The sequence below is a fragment of the Berghia stephanieae genome, chromosome 10, assembly GCF_034508935.2.
Source record: "Berghia stephanieae isolate SIO BIC M18660-M18661 chromosome 10, UCSD_Bste_1.3, whole genome shotgun sequence".
Classification (NCBI taxonomy): domain Eukaryota; kingdom Metazoa; phylum Mollusca; class Gastropoda; order Nudibranchia; family Aeolidiidae; genus Berghia; species Berghia stephanieae.
The window spans coordinates 2,176,654-2,192,394 of NC_088369.1; the positions used below are offsets into that span (position 1 = coordinate 2,176,654).

General features: G+C 38.0%; 1 protein-coding gene across 2 annotated transcripts in view; it reads right to left on the minus strand.

Moving 5' to 3' along the window:
- Window positions 1–15,741, minus strand: part of LOC144955863 (uncharacterized) — a 47,222-nt gene that overhangs the window by 8,380 nt on the left and 23,101 nt on the right. The window contains exon 1 of one of the 2 annotated variants that reach the window (XM_078886083.1): window positions 4,132–4,290. The exons of the other annotated variant lie outside the window; for it this stretch is intronic. The gene's annotated coding sequence lies outside the window, so the exon portion shown is untranslated. Of the gene's footprint in view, window positions 1–4,131; window positions 4,291–15,741 lie in introns of those variants that run through there. 2 annotated transcript variants of the gene reach the window in all.

The window sequence follows — 15,741 nt, forward strand, 5'->3', positions numbered from 1 at the left end:
AAAGCTATCCCAGAATTCCGCATTTTCATCTCACAACAAATGAAAACAAAATGGCTGCGCCCATAAAAAAGCTGTCGGCTCGAGAGGCTTTGGATGCTATTTTGGGTAAGTTTTTTATTATTATTCTGATAATTTATTTTCAAATTAGAGTTTTTTCCAATTGTATAAACCAAAAGAAGCATAATTGATGACATAAATTTGTTAAATATTATATTTTAGCTACGAAATGAGTGCACTCGCTGCACTTGACTTTGACATTGACTTTCACTTTCACTTTCCATCCTACTGTTTACTTACTTATATTTACTATAGATAGATAGTACATACTAGTAACTTTCAAGATGTAATAAGATAAGGCAAAGAATCTTAACCTTGTCTGATGTGTGAAAGAAATTTGATGGAATTAGTATTGAATGTTTGGTAACCAACCTACCAATGACACAACGATGTAGACCTTGTTTTCTATACCAATCTGACTATTTAATATTCTTTTTCACAAATGCTCTGTAGAAAGGCGTTCCAAACAGAGGGTCCGAAATGAGAAAAGGATTTCATTCCGGCATTTTTGCGCATTCGAGGGAATATTACCATATTAACGTGGAGAGTGACATTTATTTGAATTCGTCTGGATACGACACAGCTCTGAACTCTATAAGACTCATACAAGATATTCTATATTTAGTACGTTTTGACTTAATCACTGTTTACATTGCACTCAAATATCCGCCTGCCTAAATCTATCTTTGCACTGTACAGTCTCATCTCATGTAGTTCCATATCTGAAGCAGACGTCGGAGGTCATCTTCCGCCAAGCTGATCTATCTCTTGCCAATTCTATTAAAGCAGCGCCACCTTTCTCAGCTTCATCTGTCCAAGTTCTTATCCCTTTCAAATACGTTATTCTTTGTCTTCCTCTTATTCTTTTTCCATTCATCTTTCCAGTCAAGGCGAGTATTTCCAAACCAGGGTGGCGGATAATGTGTCCTAAAAATTCCATTTGGCGTTTGATGATTTTTGTTATCAGTGATCTTTTTCTGTTTGCCATTTCTAAAATTTCTTCATTTCTTTTCCTTTCCATCCATGACACCCTCATCATTCTTCTGTAAAACCACATTTCCACTGCCTCCAGTCTTTTAACCATGGTCTTGTTTATGGTCCAGCTCTCACAACCACATAGCAGACAGTACATAGCAATCCAGGACTTTGATTTTTGTTTTCATGCTAATATTCCTGTTTTTCATAATTGTATGCAGCTGGTTGAATGCATTCTTCGCCATACCTATTCTTTTCTTTATTTCACAATCTGATTTTCCAGTGGATGTTACATTGAAGCCTAAATATTTGAAACATTCAACTTGTTGTATTGTTTGTCCTCTGCTTGTTATTACACAGGCTGGTGGGTTATTATTTTTAGATACCGTCATACATTCTGTTTTAGATATATTCAGTTCCAGTCCCATATTTTCACTACTCCTGACTACAACATCCAGTAATTCTTGTAGTTCATGTTCAGATTCTGCCAGTAGAACCGTATCATCTGCATACCTCAGATTTGTTACATTCTTTCCTCCAATACACACCCCCTTCTTATGTTCGATATCTCTTAATATCATTTCACTATAGAGGTTGAATAAATCTGGAGACAAAACACACCCCTGCCTAACTCCTCTTCTAATAGGTGTAAAACTGCTTAGTTCGTTGTCAACACGCATTGCTGCTTCTTGTTCCCAGTACAAATTCCGTAATATTCTTAAATTTTTACCATCAATGTCCAAGGATGATAGAATTTTGAATAGTTTTTCGTGTTGTACTTTATCAAAGGCTTTTGAATAGTCGATGAAACACATATACAGATCTTTATTTACTTCAATACATCTTTCCATCAGCATTGATAATGTGAATATTCCATTTCTGGTACCCTTGTCCTCAACAAAACCAAATTGCATCTCCCCAATTTCAGGTCGTATTTTATTTCTTATTCTTAGTAAAATTATCTTCAAAAGAATTTTTGTCAGGTGGCTCATTAGGCTAATAGTTCTGTGTTGTTCACAATCAACTGCCCCTGGCTTTTTTGGTAGTGCTATAAAAATGGATCGTTTCATATCAGTTGGCATTTTTCCTGTGTCATACACTTGATTTAGAAGGTTTGTGATGAATTCAATCCCCCATTCACCCAGGCCAGTCAAGGCTTCAATTGTTATGGCATCAGGTCCTGCAGCTTTTCCATTTTTCATGCTTTTCATGACGTTCCTAACTTCATCTTTCATTATAGAAGGCCCTTCCAGTTCTTTTATCATAGGCATTTCTCCTCGATTATCAAAGAAAAGTTCTTCAATATATTCTGACCATCTGTTTAGAATGCAGTCTTTGTCCATGATGGTGTTTCCACGCTTGTCTTTGATGCATCCACTTTTAGCACCTGATTTAGTTTTGTTTGTCACTTCTTTGATTTTCTGATGGAAGAATTTGCCATTTTTTTCTTTGCAGGACATTATATAGTGACATTGTTCATTTATCCAGTCTTCTTTAGCTTCGTTGCATTTTCTTTTTATCTGCCTGTTCAGAGTCTTGTATTTTTCTTCCTGATTTTTGGCCTTTCTTCTCTCATTCATTAGTTCTAATATCTCGGGAGTAATCCATTTCTTCTTCTGCAACTTAAGTGTGGTTGGAACATTTTCTTCTAATGATGCAGCAACACTGTCTTTAAACTGCTCATATTTCTCTTCTATATCTGTTAGTTCTCCAAGCACTTCAAACTTGTTTCTTACTGATAGTTCAAATTTTTCTTGTATCTTCTGTTCCTCCCGGAGAATGTCTAGTTGGTATTTAGGTTTAGCCTTTGCTCTTTTGCAGATTTTCAATTTAACTCGTATGGGGCATAGCACAGGTATATGATCGCTGTTACAGTCAGCCCCCGGCATAGATTTGGCATACAAAACCGAGTTTCGGAAACGTTTGCTGATGAGTATGTAATCTATTTGGTTTCTCACTCCATCTCCAGGACTTTTCCATGTCCACTTCCTTCTATTGTGGTTTGTTGACCAAGTATTTGTGATTGTCAGATCATGTTGACGGCACCATTGAATAAGACGATCACCTCTGTCATTTTTGTCTCCCAGACCATGTGGGCCCACAATATCTTCTATTCTTTCTCGGCCCACCTTGGCATTAAAATCGCCCATGATGAGTTTTATGTCTGAAGACTTAAACTGATGCATTGCTTTATCTATTTGTTGATAGAAATTTTCCACTTCTTCATCATCGTGACTGGTGGTTGGGGCGTATATTTGTAAAATATCAAAATCAAAAGGTTTTGCTTGTAGTTTGATTGCCATTACTCTGTCTGATATGGGCCAGAATCCTTTGACTGCTCGCGCCGTTTTATTATCTAGTATAATTCCAACTCCCCTTTGGTGTTCTCCTCCTCCTGAGTATATAATTTTACAGTCATCATAATTAAGTTCTCCTGCTCCTTTCCATCTAACTTCTGATAATCCTAAAACATTGATATTCAATCTCTTCATTTCCATAACTACATTTGCTAATTTTCCTTTCTGGTACAGACTTCTTACATTCCATGTTGCTGTTCGTAATGTTTGGTGGTGCACAGTAGCTGGATGACGGTCGAGAGTCACCTGTTCACCTGCATGACTATCTCTACCGGACGAGGCTGTAATCGAGTTGCTCGAAAAACATCCATTGACGTCGTTGACTAGATTCGCTTGGACGGACATCATGACGATCTTGGGATGATACATCAGTGGTTTCCCGTTGCCTTCTGACGGATTTTTATCTGGTTTACTCCATAGCCTTTTGACCTCCCGGTCATAACCCACAAGGCAGTGGGAGCATTTGGCAGGTTTTAAGGCGCCTCCCATTCACCTTGATAGTCCCTTCATAGAGTATATGAGGCATTTTGTATGTGTAGCTGTGCTGCCAGACTACCCAACCTCACTCTCCACGACTATCGCCAGTTGGTCCGCGGCTTTACAGCTAACCTATAGATCAGGATCTGTAGGCCGTTCCACGATCCGCCACCTGTGGACGCGCTGGGTTGGGGATGGTCGCCCCAGCTGTACCCAGCACTGTACAGTATTATAGTCTAAAGACAAACAATTAGAAATTAATCACCTTACGTCACAGCAGTTCAATTATCCAATATGGCGGCACAGGTCAATAAGATTTTATGGGTGAAGAGGTTTTGACAGAGCAGTCAAAGGAAGTGTAGACAGTCCTCAACTCATTAGCGGATTGTGTCCTGATATAAGTTATCCATTCAAAGGTATTGTTGTCCACACAATGTGATGTGTATGTAAGTGTGTTGTCGACTTATGTGTATGTGTGTGATTGGGTGTGTAATGAGGGGTCAGGTCACCAGGTTTGTTTTACCATTCTTGCCTAGGTCAAAAAAGTATGCCAAAATTAAATTGTTTTGTCTTTCTACTTTGCTCTATGGTATTGCCTTGTCAAAATTATGCCAAAATCGAATTATTTTATCTTTCGATGTTGCTTTATTATGGTAACTGGCGATAATTTTAATGGTGATTAGTTGTTGTTGTTTTTTTGTTTTTTTTTAATAAAAAAGTTGTTGCAATCAAAGGCTTAACTAAAATAATACCCAAGTAAAGATCTGTGTTGAAAAAAGAAAAACGTTTAGACTTTTTCTTGGTTGATGTATCAAAACTACCAATGATATAGCTGAAAGGTGACTGGGTATTTTTGTGTTTTGTGTGTCGTTGTATGTTATGAAAATGTACATATTATGTGCATGTGTGTTAGTGTGTATCTGTGTGTGTGTGTGTGTGTGTGTGTGGTGGGTGTGTGTGTGTTTGTGTATTCATAATGAGTATCCGATTCGATTTTGGACAACGACCAATGAGGTTGTCGGAGTTGAAGTCTGACATACTCTGAACGAAAGATATTTCTAGAAATTTTGGTCAGAAACCTCGTCCTTCAAATTGAATCGATCAATTAAAATGACCCCCACCTTGTCAAAAGCTCTCAAACCCGGGACTTCATTGAAATCTTAAGTTTGATAGATTCTTTTTACAATATGAGAATGTTTTTAATCGATAAGTATATATTTGAAGGCCGAGTTTTCTGGCCAAATTTGATTAAAACTTGTTTTAAAAAAAAACAAAAAAAAACGACGAAAGTTTGACAAGCTTTGCCAAAGACAACACCGCCGACACTTCCAGGATTGCACTGCACAGGCAGAACTCATCGACAACACAAAGAGCAGCAGTTATTGAAGTTATAGTAATAGTAATCGTATCATTTGTGAGGGAAATACCTACTTCTCTCCCCGAGGGGGTAAATGACTGGGTGGGCGAGAAGGATTTGGCTAATGGCACCGTGTCCACCACTCACTCATGCCGCAATGCACAGCCATTAACTCGACAAATAGATCAACCACTTTATGGCTTGGTGACAACTTAATGAACGGATTCTCGCTACAGTGTGAACACGCAGTGGTTGCCGTGCGTAGCCTTCTTCGTTTCGCTTTCGCAAAATCACTCTTCCTCATCCAGCTATAGAAGGAGACACCTTCTTCTTCTTCTTCTTCTTCTTCTTCTTCTTCTTCTTCTTCTTCTTCTTCTTCTTCTTCTTCTTCTTCTTCTTCTTCTTCTTCTTCTTCTTTTTCCTCCTCCTCCTCCTCCTCCTCCTCCTCCTCCTCCTCCTCCTCCTCCTCCTCCTCCTCCTCCTCCCTCCTCCTCTTTCTGTTCTATCCCTCCCACATCTGTGCTGTTATGTGTCTGAAGGTCCTTGCTTCGAATCCCGCCATGACGTCGCATAGTCAATTCCTCGGAAATATCTCTTTACTAACATTCTCTCACAGTACTCAGATGTCAAATGAGTTCCTGATTGTTAATAGTGTTGTCTCTGAAAAATTGTATTTTTATCGCCAAAAAAGGCGCCATGTCTACTCCTAAATGTTAAGTGTTACCGTGTTGGCTAGGAACCATTTCTAAACAGCTTTGAACACGTTTAATGGATATTGCGCTATACAAGATTCAAGATTCAAAAGTTTATTTTTAGGCAATTGCCAATATAACTCATACAAGAATTTAATATTTTCATCAACAAATCAAGGAAGTAAAATCAATAATAAAGCAAGGCAAACAATGATAGTAATAATGATAATAATAGTAATAATAATAATAATAATGATAATAATAATAATAATAATAATAATTATAATAATAATAATAATAATATAATAATAATAATAATAATAATAATAATAATAATAATGACGATGATGATGATGATGATGGTGATGATGATGATGATGATGATGATGATGATGATGATGATGATGATGATGATAATAATAATAATAATAATAAATAATAATAATAATAATAATAATAATAATAATATAATATAATAATAATAATAATAATAATAATAATAATGATCATAATACAAGTTGTGGGTTTTAAAAAGAAAATAACCGTTTAATGCTTACATGACATGATTCTCATCGTTACGGGTTCTCGCACAATTCAGATCCGCTTGGTCTTCGGCAAAAAAATGCATTCAATTATTTCTATGGTTCCAACTGCCGATCTATGTAAAAACATTTTTTTTTTTTACCAAGAGATTAGCGAGCATCATCTTTATGGACTTTCGATTCGCTTCCCTGTCACTGTTCTCTTGTTGAAAAATGAAAAGTCAGACGTCAGGCTAGATCTATATCAAATTCTGTTTGTTAAGAAAAAACAGTGAACAAAAAAAAACCCAAAAAAAAAACATTAAAAAAAAACAACAAAAAAACAAACAAACAAACAAAACAACAAAACCCCGAAACAAATCAAAATAAAAACAAATACGCCCCCCCCCCCCCCCTCCAAATAGAGTTTGTACATAGCGCAAGGTCGACTAAATTATGTGATCAAAACATTTTACAAAATTATTTCCACATGTTAAGTGTATTTTTAATTATTTTTTTTTTTACTTTGGACCGGTGGTAAACATGGTCTTGAAAGGTCAACATTCTACCCCTCTCTATAAATAGTAACGCGTATTGATATCATGTTATCATTAAGGATTAATGACGTCAGAATATCAAACGTTGAATGTTACTAAAATTAGATTATTTGAAAAGAAGTTTCGTTTAAATGTCATTGAAAATGTCTCTTGTTCAAAGACGACGAAATCAGAATCCATTGACAGAGCTGCCTAAATGAAATTTCAAAAAATTCGTAGTTTCCAAAGGAAAAAAAAGTCACTATATATATTTATCTTTAAAAATAAATAATGTATTGCCCTCAGCACGGTCAAAAAATGACCCAAAGTCCCGAATACATGTTCTAAGAAGCTAAAACTTTCCTTTTCAACAAGATTTATTGAATCAAAGAGACCGATGCATTTCTGTAATTGGAGCCAAAAATTCGTATTTTTCGTAGTACAAGGCAAGTCTGCATTGAGGAGTAGAATAAACAATTTCTGACAATCTTGCGTTTTGGAATTCAAAGTTTTGTTCCCAACGTGCACTCGCAAGCTCGGGCAACGATTTAGAATACGCCCGGAGTTCCAAAATGGAAGATTGTAAGAATCTTATATTATTTAACTTAACTATGGCTTATAGTGCTGCTTGGAAAATGGTGTCAATTTTCCTTTAATATTCATTCACACAATGGCCGTACGAATTAATGTTTAATTTTAGTTTTGTACCGCCAGTCGATCACGGTAAATCAAAGGTGCCAGTTTTGCCATCGGCATCAAACTTTTCTAGCTCTGTTCAGTTTAAAAAAATAATTCTATTCTGATACGTTTCCCTGTCTGTTGTGTGTGGCTATGTGGTCTAGTGGTATGACAGTCGCCTTCGGAATGGAAGGTCCTGGGTTCGAGGCTCGCTAGGCGCATAGTTTTCTCCTTGGAAAAGGCTGCCTGATTCGCTACCACCCAGTGCCTCTTCTTGCTGGTTGAGAAACCCGGCAACGTCTCCCCCAGTTTCGAGGAGTCGATGTCCCCGTCCCCTCGAGGGATTGAATTCGTCCAAACCACAGACCTGTGTTATCTATGGTCCAAACCGACTTCCATCTCGTATAGGCAGCTCTGTCCCAGTCAGGGTATCTGCGTACAAGGGTTGTTGGGACTTATTTCGGCTCGAAACGGGGGCACCGTCCACTATGCATACCTATTTGAGTAGCAGCAGGATGTCTAGGCAGATTCTTAAGATCACGGGACGTAAAAGAGCGAGGGTGGATGATATTTATTGACGACTAGCATATATTTAGACTAGAAAATAAAATGCCATCGCTCTGACACCACAAGGTATGTATCCAGTCCTCCGGAAGAGTGATTTTACACTTTCAATGATATAGGAACCAGTTTTTTTTTACAGCACACTTTTCTTTCCTATTCATTCGTCCGGTAGGCACTGCTGAGGGTTGTGACTTTTTAAAGCAAATTCTTTTTAGCTAAATATAAGCCAATGTTTTCTTTGGCTCTCAATAACTTCTCTATTACAGAATATATGCCATTAATGGTACACATATAGAATTTTGTTTATGTTCCAATACAATTCAATAGTCTGATGTCACGTCGCCCGGCAACGGTGGCCATCTTGGTTCTAAACAAAGAAAATCATTACTTTTTATTTTTCATGCTGGCTCGAACTTTTCATATGTCTTGTGATCAGAATGTGTAAAAGTCAAAACATGATCAAATTTATGTGTTTTTTTTTCCTCTGGATACCCTTTATGCTCGCCGGAGAAATATTTCATACGGCGTCCGCCATTGTTCCGATAGTGTAGAGCCAGTGTTACTAAGTTACCATGCGTCATTAGGAAGGAAGTGACGTTGCGACTGTTGAAGAGTATTGATTTGATAGGCAGAACTGTTAAGTATTTATTTTTATCTTTATGCAAACTTTCACTTTTCACACAGTTCCAAAATGCCATTGTAATGGGTGCGAATGCGACAGCGCTCCTCTAGGCCACTAAGCAAGTTACGTCTCTCGCTCCTATTGTAAAAATAATCTTAACACCTACACTCGGCCCGGGTCAAGCTCAATTTACTGCACCGCGCATGCGTAACAAGCACCATATTGAATGAGTGTATGCTGCATACACTCTGTTTCCGGTCATTTTGAAAGTAACAGATCGCATAAACCACGAGAGGTCGACGTATTCAGTAGCTTGCTATTCCTCCAATAACACTCAGGGAATTTAACAAAAAAAACAAAACAACAACAATTAAAAAGAAAAAAAAAAACAACAAATACGAAAATGAAAAACAAAATAAAAACAAAAGAACCCCCCCCCCCCAAAAAAAAAAAAAAAAAAAAAAAAAAAACAAAAAAAAAAAACAACAACAACCCAAAAAACAAAAACAAAACAAAAACAACAAAATAACAAAACAAAACAAACGAAAAACAAAAAAAATCACAACACCCCCCCCCCCCCAACAAAAACAACCCACAAACACAAACAACAAATCAGCAAATCCTCCTCCTTACCCCCCCCCCCCTCCCCAAAATAATTCAATAAACAAAACAGAACAAAACAATAAACAAAACAAATAAAAATAATTATAATAAAACCCAAAAACAAAACAAAAATAATATAACAAAATAAAAAAAGAAAGGAATAAAACTAGAGAAAAATGAGAAAAAAGATAAAGGTACGAGCATTATTTTAAATAACCTTTATAGATAGTTCGAAGATGACGTCACTCTGGTCTTTGTTATTGTTTTTTGCCATCCGCGTTTATGAGTAATGCTCACTGAACTGTATTAACCCGACTATAAACGTTCATGGATACACACATTTTTATGTGTTAGTCAGTTATACTTCCGGATGGCAATGTTATGAGCTACTATATATGGATAGTATGCGCTTGGCTAAGAAGCTCACTTCGCCGAAGTCCCAGGTTTGAGAGGGGTTTTTGTTGCCAAGATGAGGGTCATTTAAATCGATCGATATATGAAGGACGAGTTTTCTGGCCAAATTTTAAAATTTTTTTTTTTTCCCAGAGTACGACAGCATTGCCTTGAATAGAGAGACGATCCCGAACATTCTCAATTTACTCTTTTAACTTCGGTTCTGTGTAAAACGTTGTAAGTTGTAGCTACCATAGAGAATACTCCCTAGTCTGTGGTACCTACCACCCTTATAAACCACCCATGACCAAATACCGACGTGCCCTCATTTGCAGGTCTGATAACCCAATTCCTTATGGACTCGTTGTTGGAAATAATCTCATCAACAACAACACCCCCCTCCCTTCCCCCCTCCCCCCCAAAGAAAAAAAAACAAACAAAAAAACAACAACAAATAAATGAAGCAAAATATAGTCCATTACATCAACAATGTTAAACTAGGCCAGACAAAGCATGAAAGAAAAATACAAGAAAAAAAAAACATCCCCAAAAAATTAGTCTACCTTGACTGGGGATCGAACCTCAGACCTTCTGATTACCGGTCAGACGCGCTACCATTACACCGCAGCGGATCCCAATAGTTGGGACAATTTTAATACCCGTATTCTTCACAAACGGTACGCGTTTTACGCTGTGGTGTAATGGTAACGCGTCTGGCCGGTAATCAGAAGGTCTGAGGTTCGATCCCCAGACGAGGTCGACTGATTTTTTGGGATGCTTTATTTTTCCATGTATTTTTCTTTCTTGCTTTGTCTGGCACCTTTCATACACACTTGCTCAGATCTTTATCTTACACCGGTGCACGCTCCTTCATTTCTTAATTTAACACTTTACTCCTAAAACAAGACTGTGCGGTTATGTGGTCTTGTGGTATGACACTCGCTTTCGGATCGGAAGGTGCTGGGTTCGAGCCTCGCTCGGCGCATAGTTGAGTCCTTGGAAAAGACCCTTTACTCATTATATTCTCTCACCGTACTCAAGTGTAAAATGAATACCTGGCCGTTAACAGCGTTGTTTCTGTCCGAAAATGTTTTCATAATATCGCCTAACAGGCGTCATGTCTTGTCCTAAATGTTAAATGTTGCTGTTGACCAGGGGCCCCTTGTAAAGCGCTTTGAGCACGTTTAGTGGATATTGCGTTATATAAAAGCTCAATTAAAAAAATCAAAACAAAACAAAACACACGTCTGGAAACCTCCGATATGGTTATTTATAAATGACTTTGGTGTAAACAGTATAGTTTCTTCACTAATAGGGCTTTGTTATTAAAGTTGGAAAGAATTAACTTAAAAGTCTTGTTCTTGTTACTTGTGAATTTTCGAACAATTTTGATGTCTACTTCATATTGAAATAGCGACATAAAATTTTTCGATTTTTTTTTCTCGCACCCTATTTATACATACGTGGTATAGTCATTGAACAGCAGAACTCACGTTGCAAAGCAAAGCTCTAACGACTACGCCACCCACCAGGTCATACCCCGTGCCAAAAATAGATGACCCCTGCTTATCTGTCGGATTATAAATACCACCAAAAAAATTTCACGGTCCGGCGACTGTGCTGACGTCATTGGTACATCGTATTGATCTCGTCACGGGTGAATGATTAATCAGGTCACAGGCGATTGGCCAAGTAGGTTGATGTTTTGGTGGGTCGAGTTGGCGGTCACCAAAAATCGGTTCGAATATCAGTTAGTTAAAATGACTGGTCTCTGTATCACTCTTAAAGCATTGCATTACCTATTAGTTTTTATAACCCAAGCCTAAAATAATTGCTTGCTATCAGGTGACAGGACGCTTGTTGATCGCAAATTATTTCCATTACATCTAGATTAGACCCATCTACCCTCTAAATTGGGGAAAGATTGGACTTTTTGTGTGGAATTATCTGACGTGTCTTTGACTTAAACAAGAGTCATTCACGTGATGGTCGGGTACTGAGCTATCTGAACAACACCCGATGAATTCATACTATACCGAATTTCACTTACGCACACACACACACACACACATACACACACACACATTCTCCTTCTATGCACACACACACATACATACACATATATATATATATATATATATATATATATATATATATATATATATATAATATTATTTTATGTGGAAACAGATGGAGATTCCTTTTTTTAATTTTAACAAAAACATCTTTAGATATGCGGCTAGATCAATGTGGTCTGGTGGTATGACACTCGCTTTTGGATCGAAAGACTTAAGATTTAAAAATTGAACTTTTATAGAGCGCAATATCCACTAAGCGTTCTCAAAGCGCTTTACACGGAGTCCCTGACCAACAGTAACACACTTAACATTCAGGACGGGATATGACGCCTGTTATGCGATAGTACCTACAATTTATTCGGACAGAGACGACGCTGTTATGACCAGGTATTCATTTTTACTCCCGAATACGGTGAGAGAATGTGAGTAAAGAGCCATTTTCCAGGACTCAACTATGCGCCGAGCGAGGCTCGAACCCAGGACCTTCCGATCCGAAAGCGAGTGTCATACTGCACAAGACCACATAGCCGCACATAGATTTTAAAAAACCCCAAAACAACTGCGTTTCTTCAGGGTAGGACAGAGAGAATGTTAATATTTCATTGTTTCTCCAAGTGGCCTCTTCAGTGACTCGTAATGACTTCCGTTCTATGTTAAACACCACACACAGCCTGTTGCTATTTCTGGCACCACTCAATATAACACTGTCGTACTCTGGAAAAAAAACAAACCCATATTTAAAAATTTGGCCAGAAAACTCGTCCATCAAATATCGATCGATTTAAATGACCCTCATCTTGGCAAAAACTCTCAAACCTGGGACTTCGGCGAAGTTCCAGGTTTGAGAGCTTTTGCCAAGTTGAGAGTCATTTCAATCGATCGATATTTGATGGACGAATTTTCTGGCCAAATTTATAAATATGGGTTGTTTTTTTTTCCCAGAGTACGGCAGAAGAGTACTTAATGCCATTGGTTTCTACAATGAATGGGTCTCAACATTCGTGACGTCACAGCTTCCTCTCTTCCGGTTCCGACTCCTTTTGAAGTGGATTTTAAAAAATCCAGTCATCAGGAGGACCACCTAACAATGAATAGGTTACATATTGAATCATAAACCGACCTGCCAAGTAGTACGAAAAATTGGCAGAATTACGACATTTTGGCCCCATTTCATATCTCTATGAGCTTCTCTAAGTCATGAAAACGTATTGAAAATGAAAGTTGATGCCAGACTATGTAATTATTATAACGATTTTGTAGTAAATATTCACTAAACGTGCTCAAGCGCTTTACAAACTGTCCCAGATCAACAGCAGCACGTAACATAAAGGACAAGGACGAGACATGACGCCTATTCGGCGATAATACAATTTTTCGGACAAAGACAACGCTGTTAACGGTCAGGTACTCATTTTACACCTGAGTACGGCGAGAGAATGCGAATAAAAAGCCTTTTCCAAGGACTCAACTATGCGCCGAGCGCGAGGCTCGAACTCAGGACCTTCCGATCCGAAACTTAGTGTCATACCACTAGACCACATAACCGCACATAGAGTATGTAATTATAACGATTTTGTAGTATATATATATATATATATATATATCCACTAAACGTGCTCAAGCGCTTTACATAATGTCCCAGATCAACAGCAGCACGTTACATAAAGGACGAGACATGACGCCTATTCGGCGATAATACAATTTTCATTCAGAAAATAGACAACGCTGTTAATGTCCAAGTAGTCCTTTTACACCTGAGTACGGTGAGAGAATGTGAGTAAAGAGCCTTTTTCAAGGACTCGACTGTGCCGACGAGGCTCGAACTCAGGACCTTCCGATCCGAACGCGAGTGTCATACAACTTGACCACATAGTAGCCGCACGAAAGAGAGGAAATGTGACGTCATAACTTTTGCTTCCCATTCTTTGTTCTTCTAGATGGCCACTTTGGTAGGTACTGGCTTACATCGTAAACTACACACTACATACAGCCTGTGGCTATTCCTGACCCCACTCGATATAACGGTACCTTATGTTATTGATTTATACAATTGCTATTTAACTATAGTGCGGCTATGTGGTCTTGTGGTATGACACTCGCTTTCGTATCGGAAGGTCCTGGGTTCGAGCCTCGCTCGGCGCATAGTCCTTGGAAAAGGCTCTTTACTCACCGTACTCAGGTGTAAAATGAGTACCTGGCCGTTAACAGCGTTGTCTCTTTCCGAAAAACATTTTGTGATATCGCCTCACGAGTGTCATGTCTCGTTCTACATGTTACGTGTTGCTGTTGGTTTGGGACCCCGTGTAAAGCGCTTTGATGACCTAGGTGGTCAATTTGGTACTGACTTTCATCGTAAGCTACACACTACAGCCTGTGGCTATTCCTGACCCCACTCGATATAACGGTACCTTGTGTTATTGATTTATACAATTGCTATTTAACTCGACTTAATGTTTGCAGGATTGACTACAAAGTAGCAACGATGGTTTTTAAGTTCCTCCATGGATCTGCTCCAAAAATACGTCCATGAACTTATTACTGAATTGAAATCTCCTGTTCGGAACTTAAAAAATAAAATTTAAATTGAGCTTTATATAGCGCAATATCCACTTAACGTGCTCAAAGCGCTTTACAAGGGGTCCCTGGTCAACAGCAACATTTAACATGTAGGACGAGACATGACGGCGATATTACAATTTTTCGGATAAAGACAACGCTGTTAACGGCCAGTTACTCATTTTACACCTGAGTACGGTGAGAGAATGTGAGTAAAGAGTCTTTTCCAAGGACTCAACTATGCGTCGAGCGAGGCTCGAACCCAGTACCTTCCGATCCGAAAGCGAGTGTCATACCACTAGACCACATAGCCGCACTTACGATCAGCCTCAGATGTGCTCTTATTACGCGCTCCCCAGAACAAATTAAATGCAGGTAAAAGAGGTTTAACATCATCTGGCCCCTCCATTTGGAAGAAATTACCTTTTGAGATTAGAAATTCAGAATCTCTGGGTATATTCAAAAGCAGACTAAAGACATATTATTTAAGAAAACATTTCTTTGCTTGATTTTTTCCCCATTTTTTTCCCTGTATTCCCATGTTGATATATTCAATATGTATCCGTCATTAAGTCATACATAGATAGCTGTAGTATTTCAAGTATAATTATGATCAACTTCTATGATATTATTATTGTTTCGAGCATTCACTCTCACCAGGAAGCGAAAGTGAAAATATTTTATAAATAGCTCCATTTTACTCATAAATGCGGATGGGAATAAAACAATAACAGTGACCAGAGTGACGTCTACTTCGTTCAATCTATAAATAGAATAAAGTTGACGTCACTCCGGTGTTTGTTATTGGTTTATTTTTTTATTTTTTTTTGCCATCCGCGTTTATGAGTAATTTTCACTAAACTGTATTAACCAGTCTATAAAAGTTCAAGGTTACACATAGTTTTGTGTGTTGGTTCCTTATATTTCCGGATGGCATTGTTGTGAAGTTTTTAGCAAAGCGAATACTATCTATATCAGGCAGTTGCGTAACAGTTTCATGACGTTTTGAACGGTGATCAATATGACTCATGAACCGGGGAAAGCTCTACGACTACCCCTTATTTTCTTATCTTTTCACATTATTCCTCCCAATCACGCATTTCTGTCTTGAGTTGGAAGTCTAAAGCCAAAGTTCATTGATCGTTTCAGCCTTTTCACCCTTAAAAATAAATAATTAAAAATTGAGCTTTATATAGTGCAATATCCACCAAATGTGCTCAACGCGCTTTACAAGGGGTCCCTGGTCAACAGCAACATTTAACATGTAGGACGGGA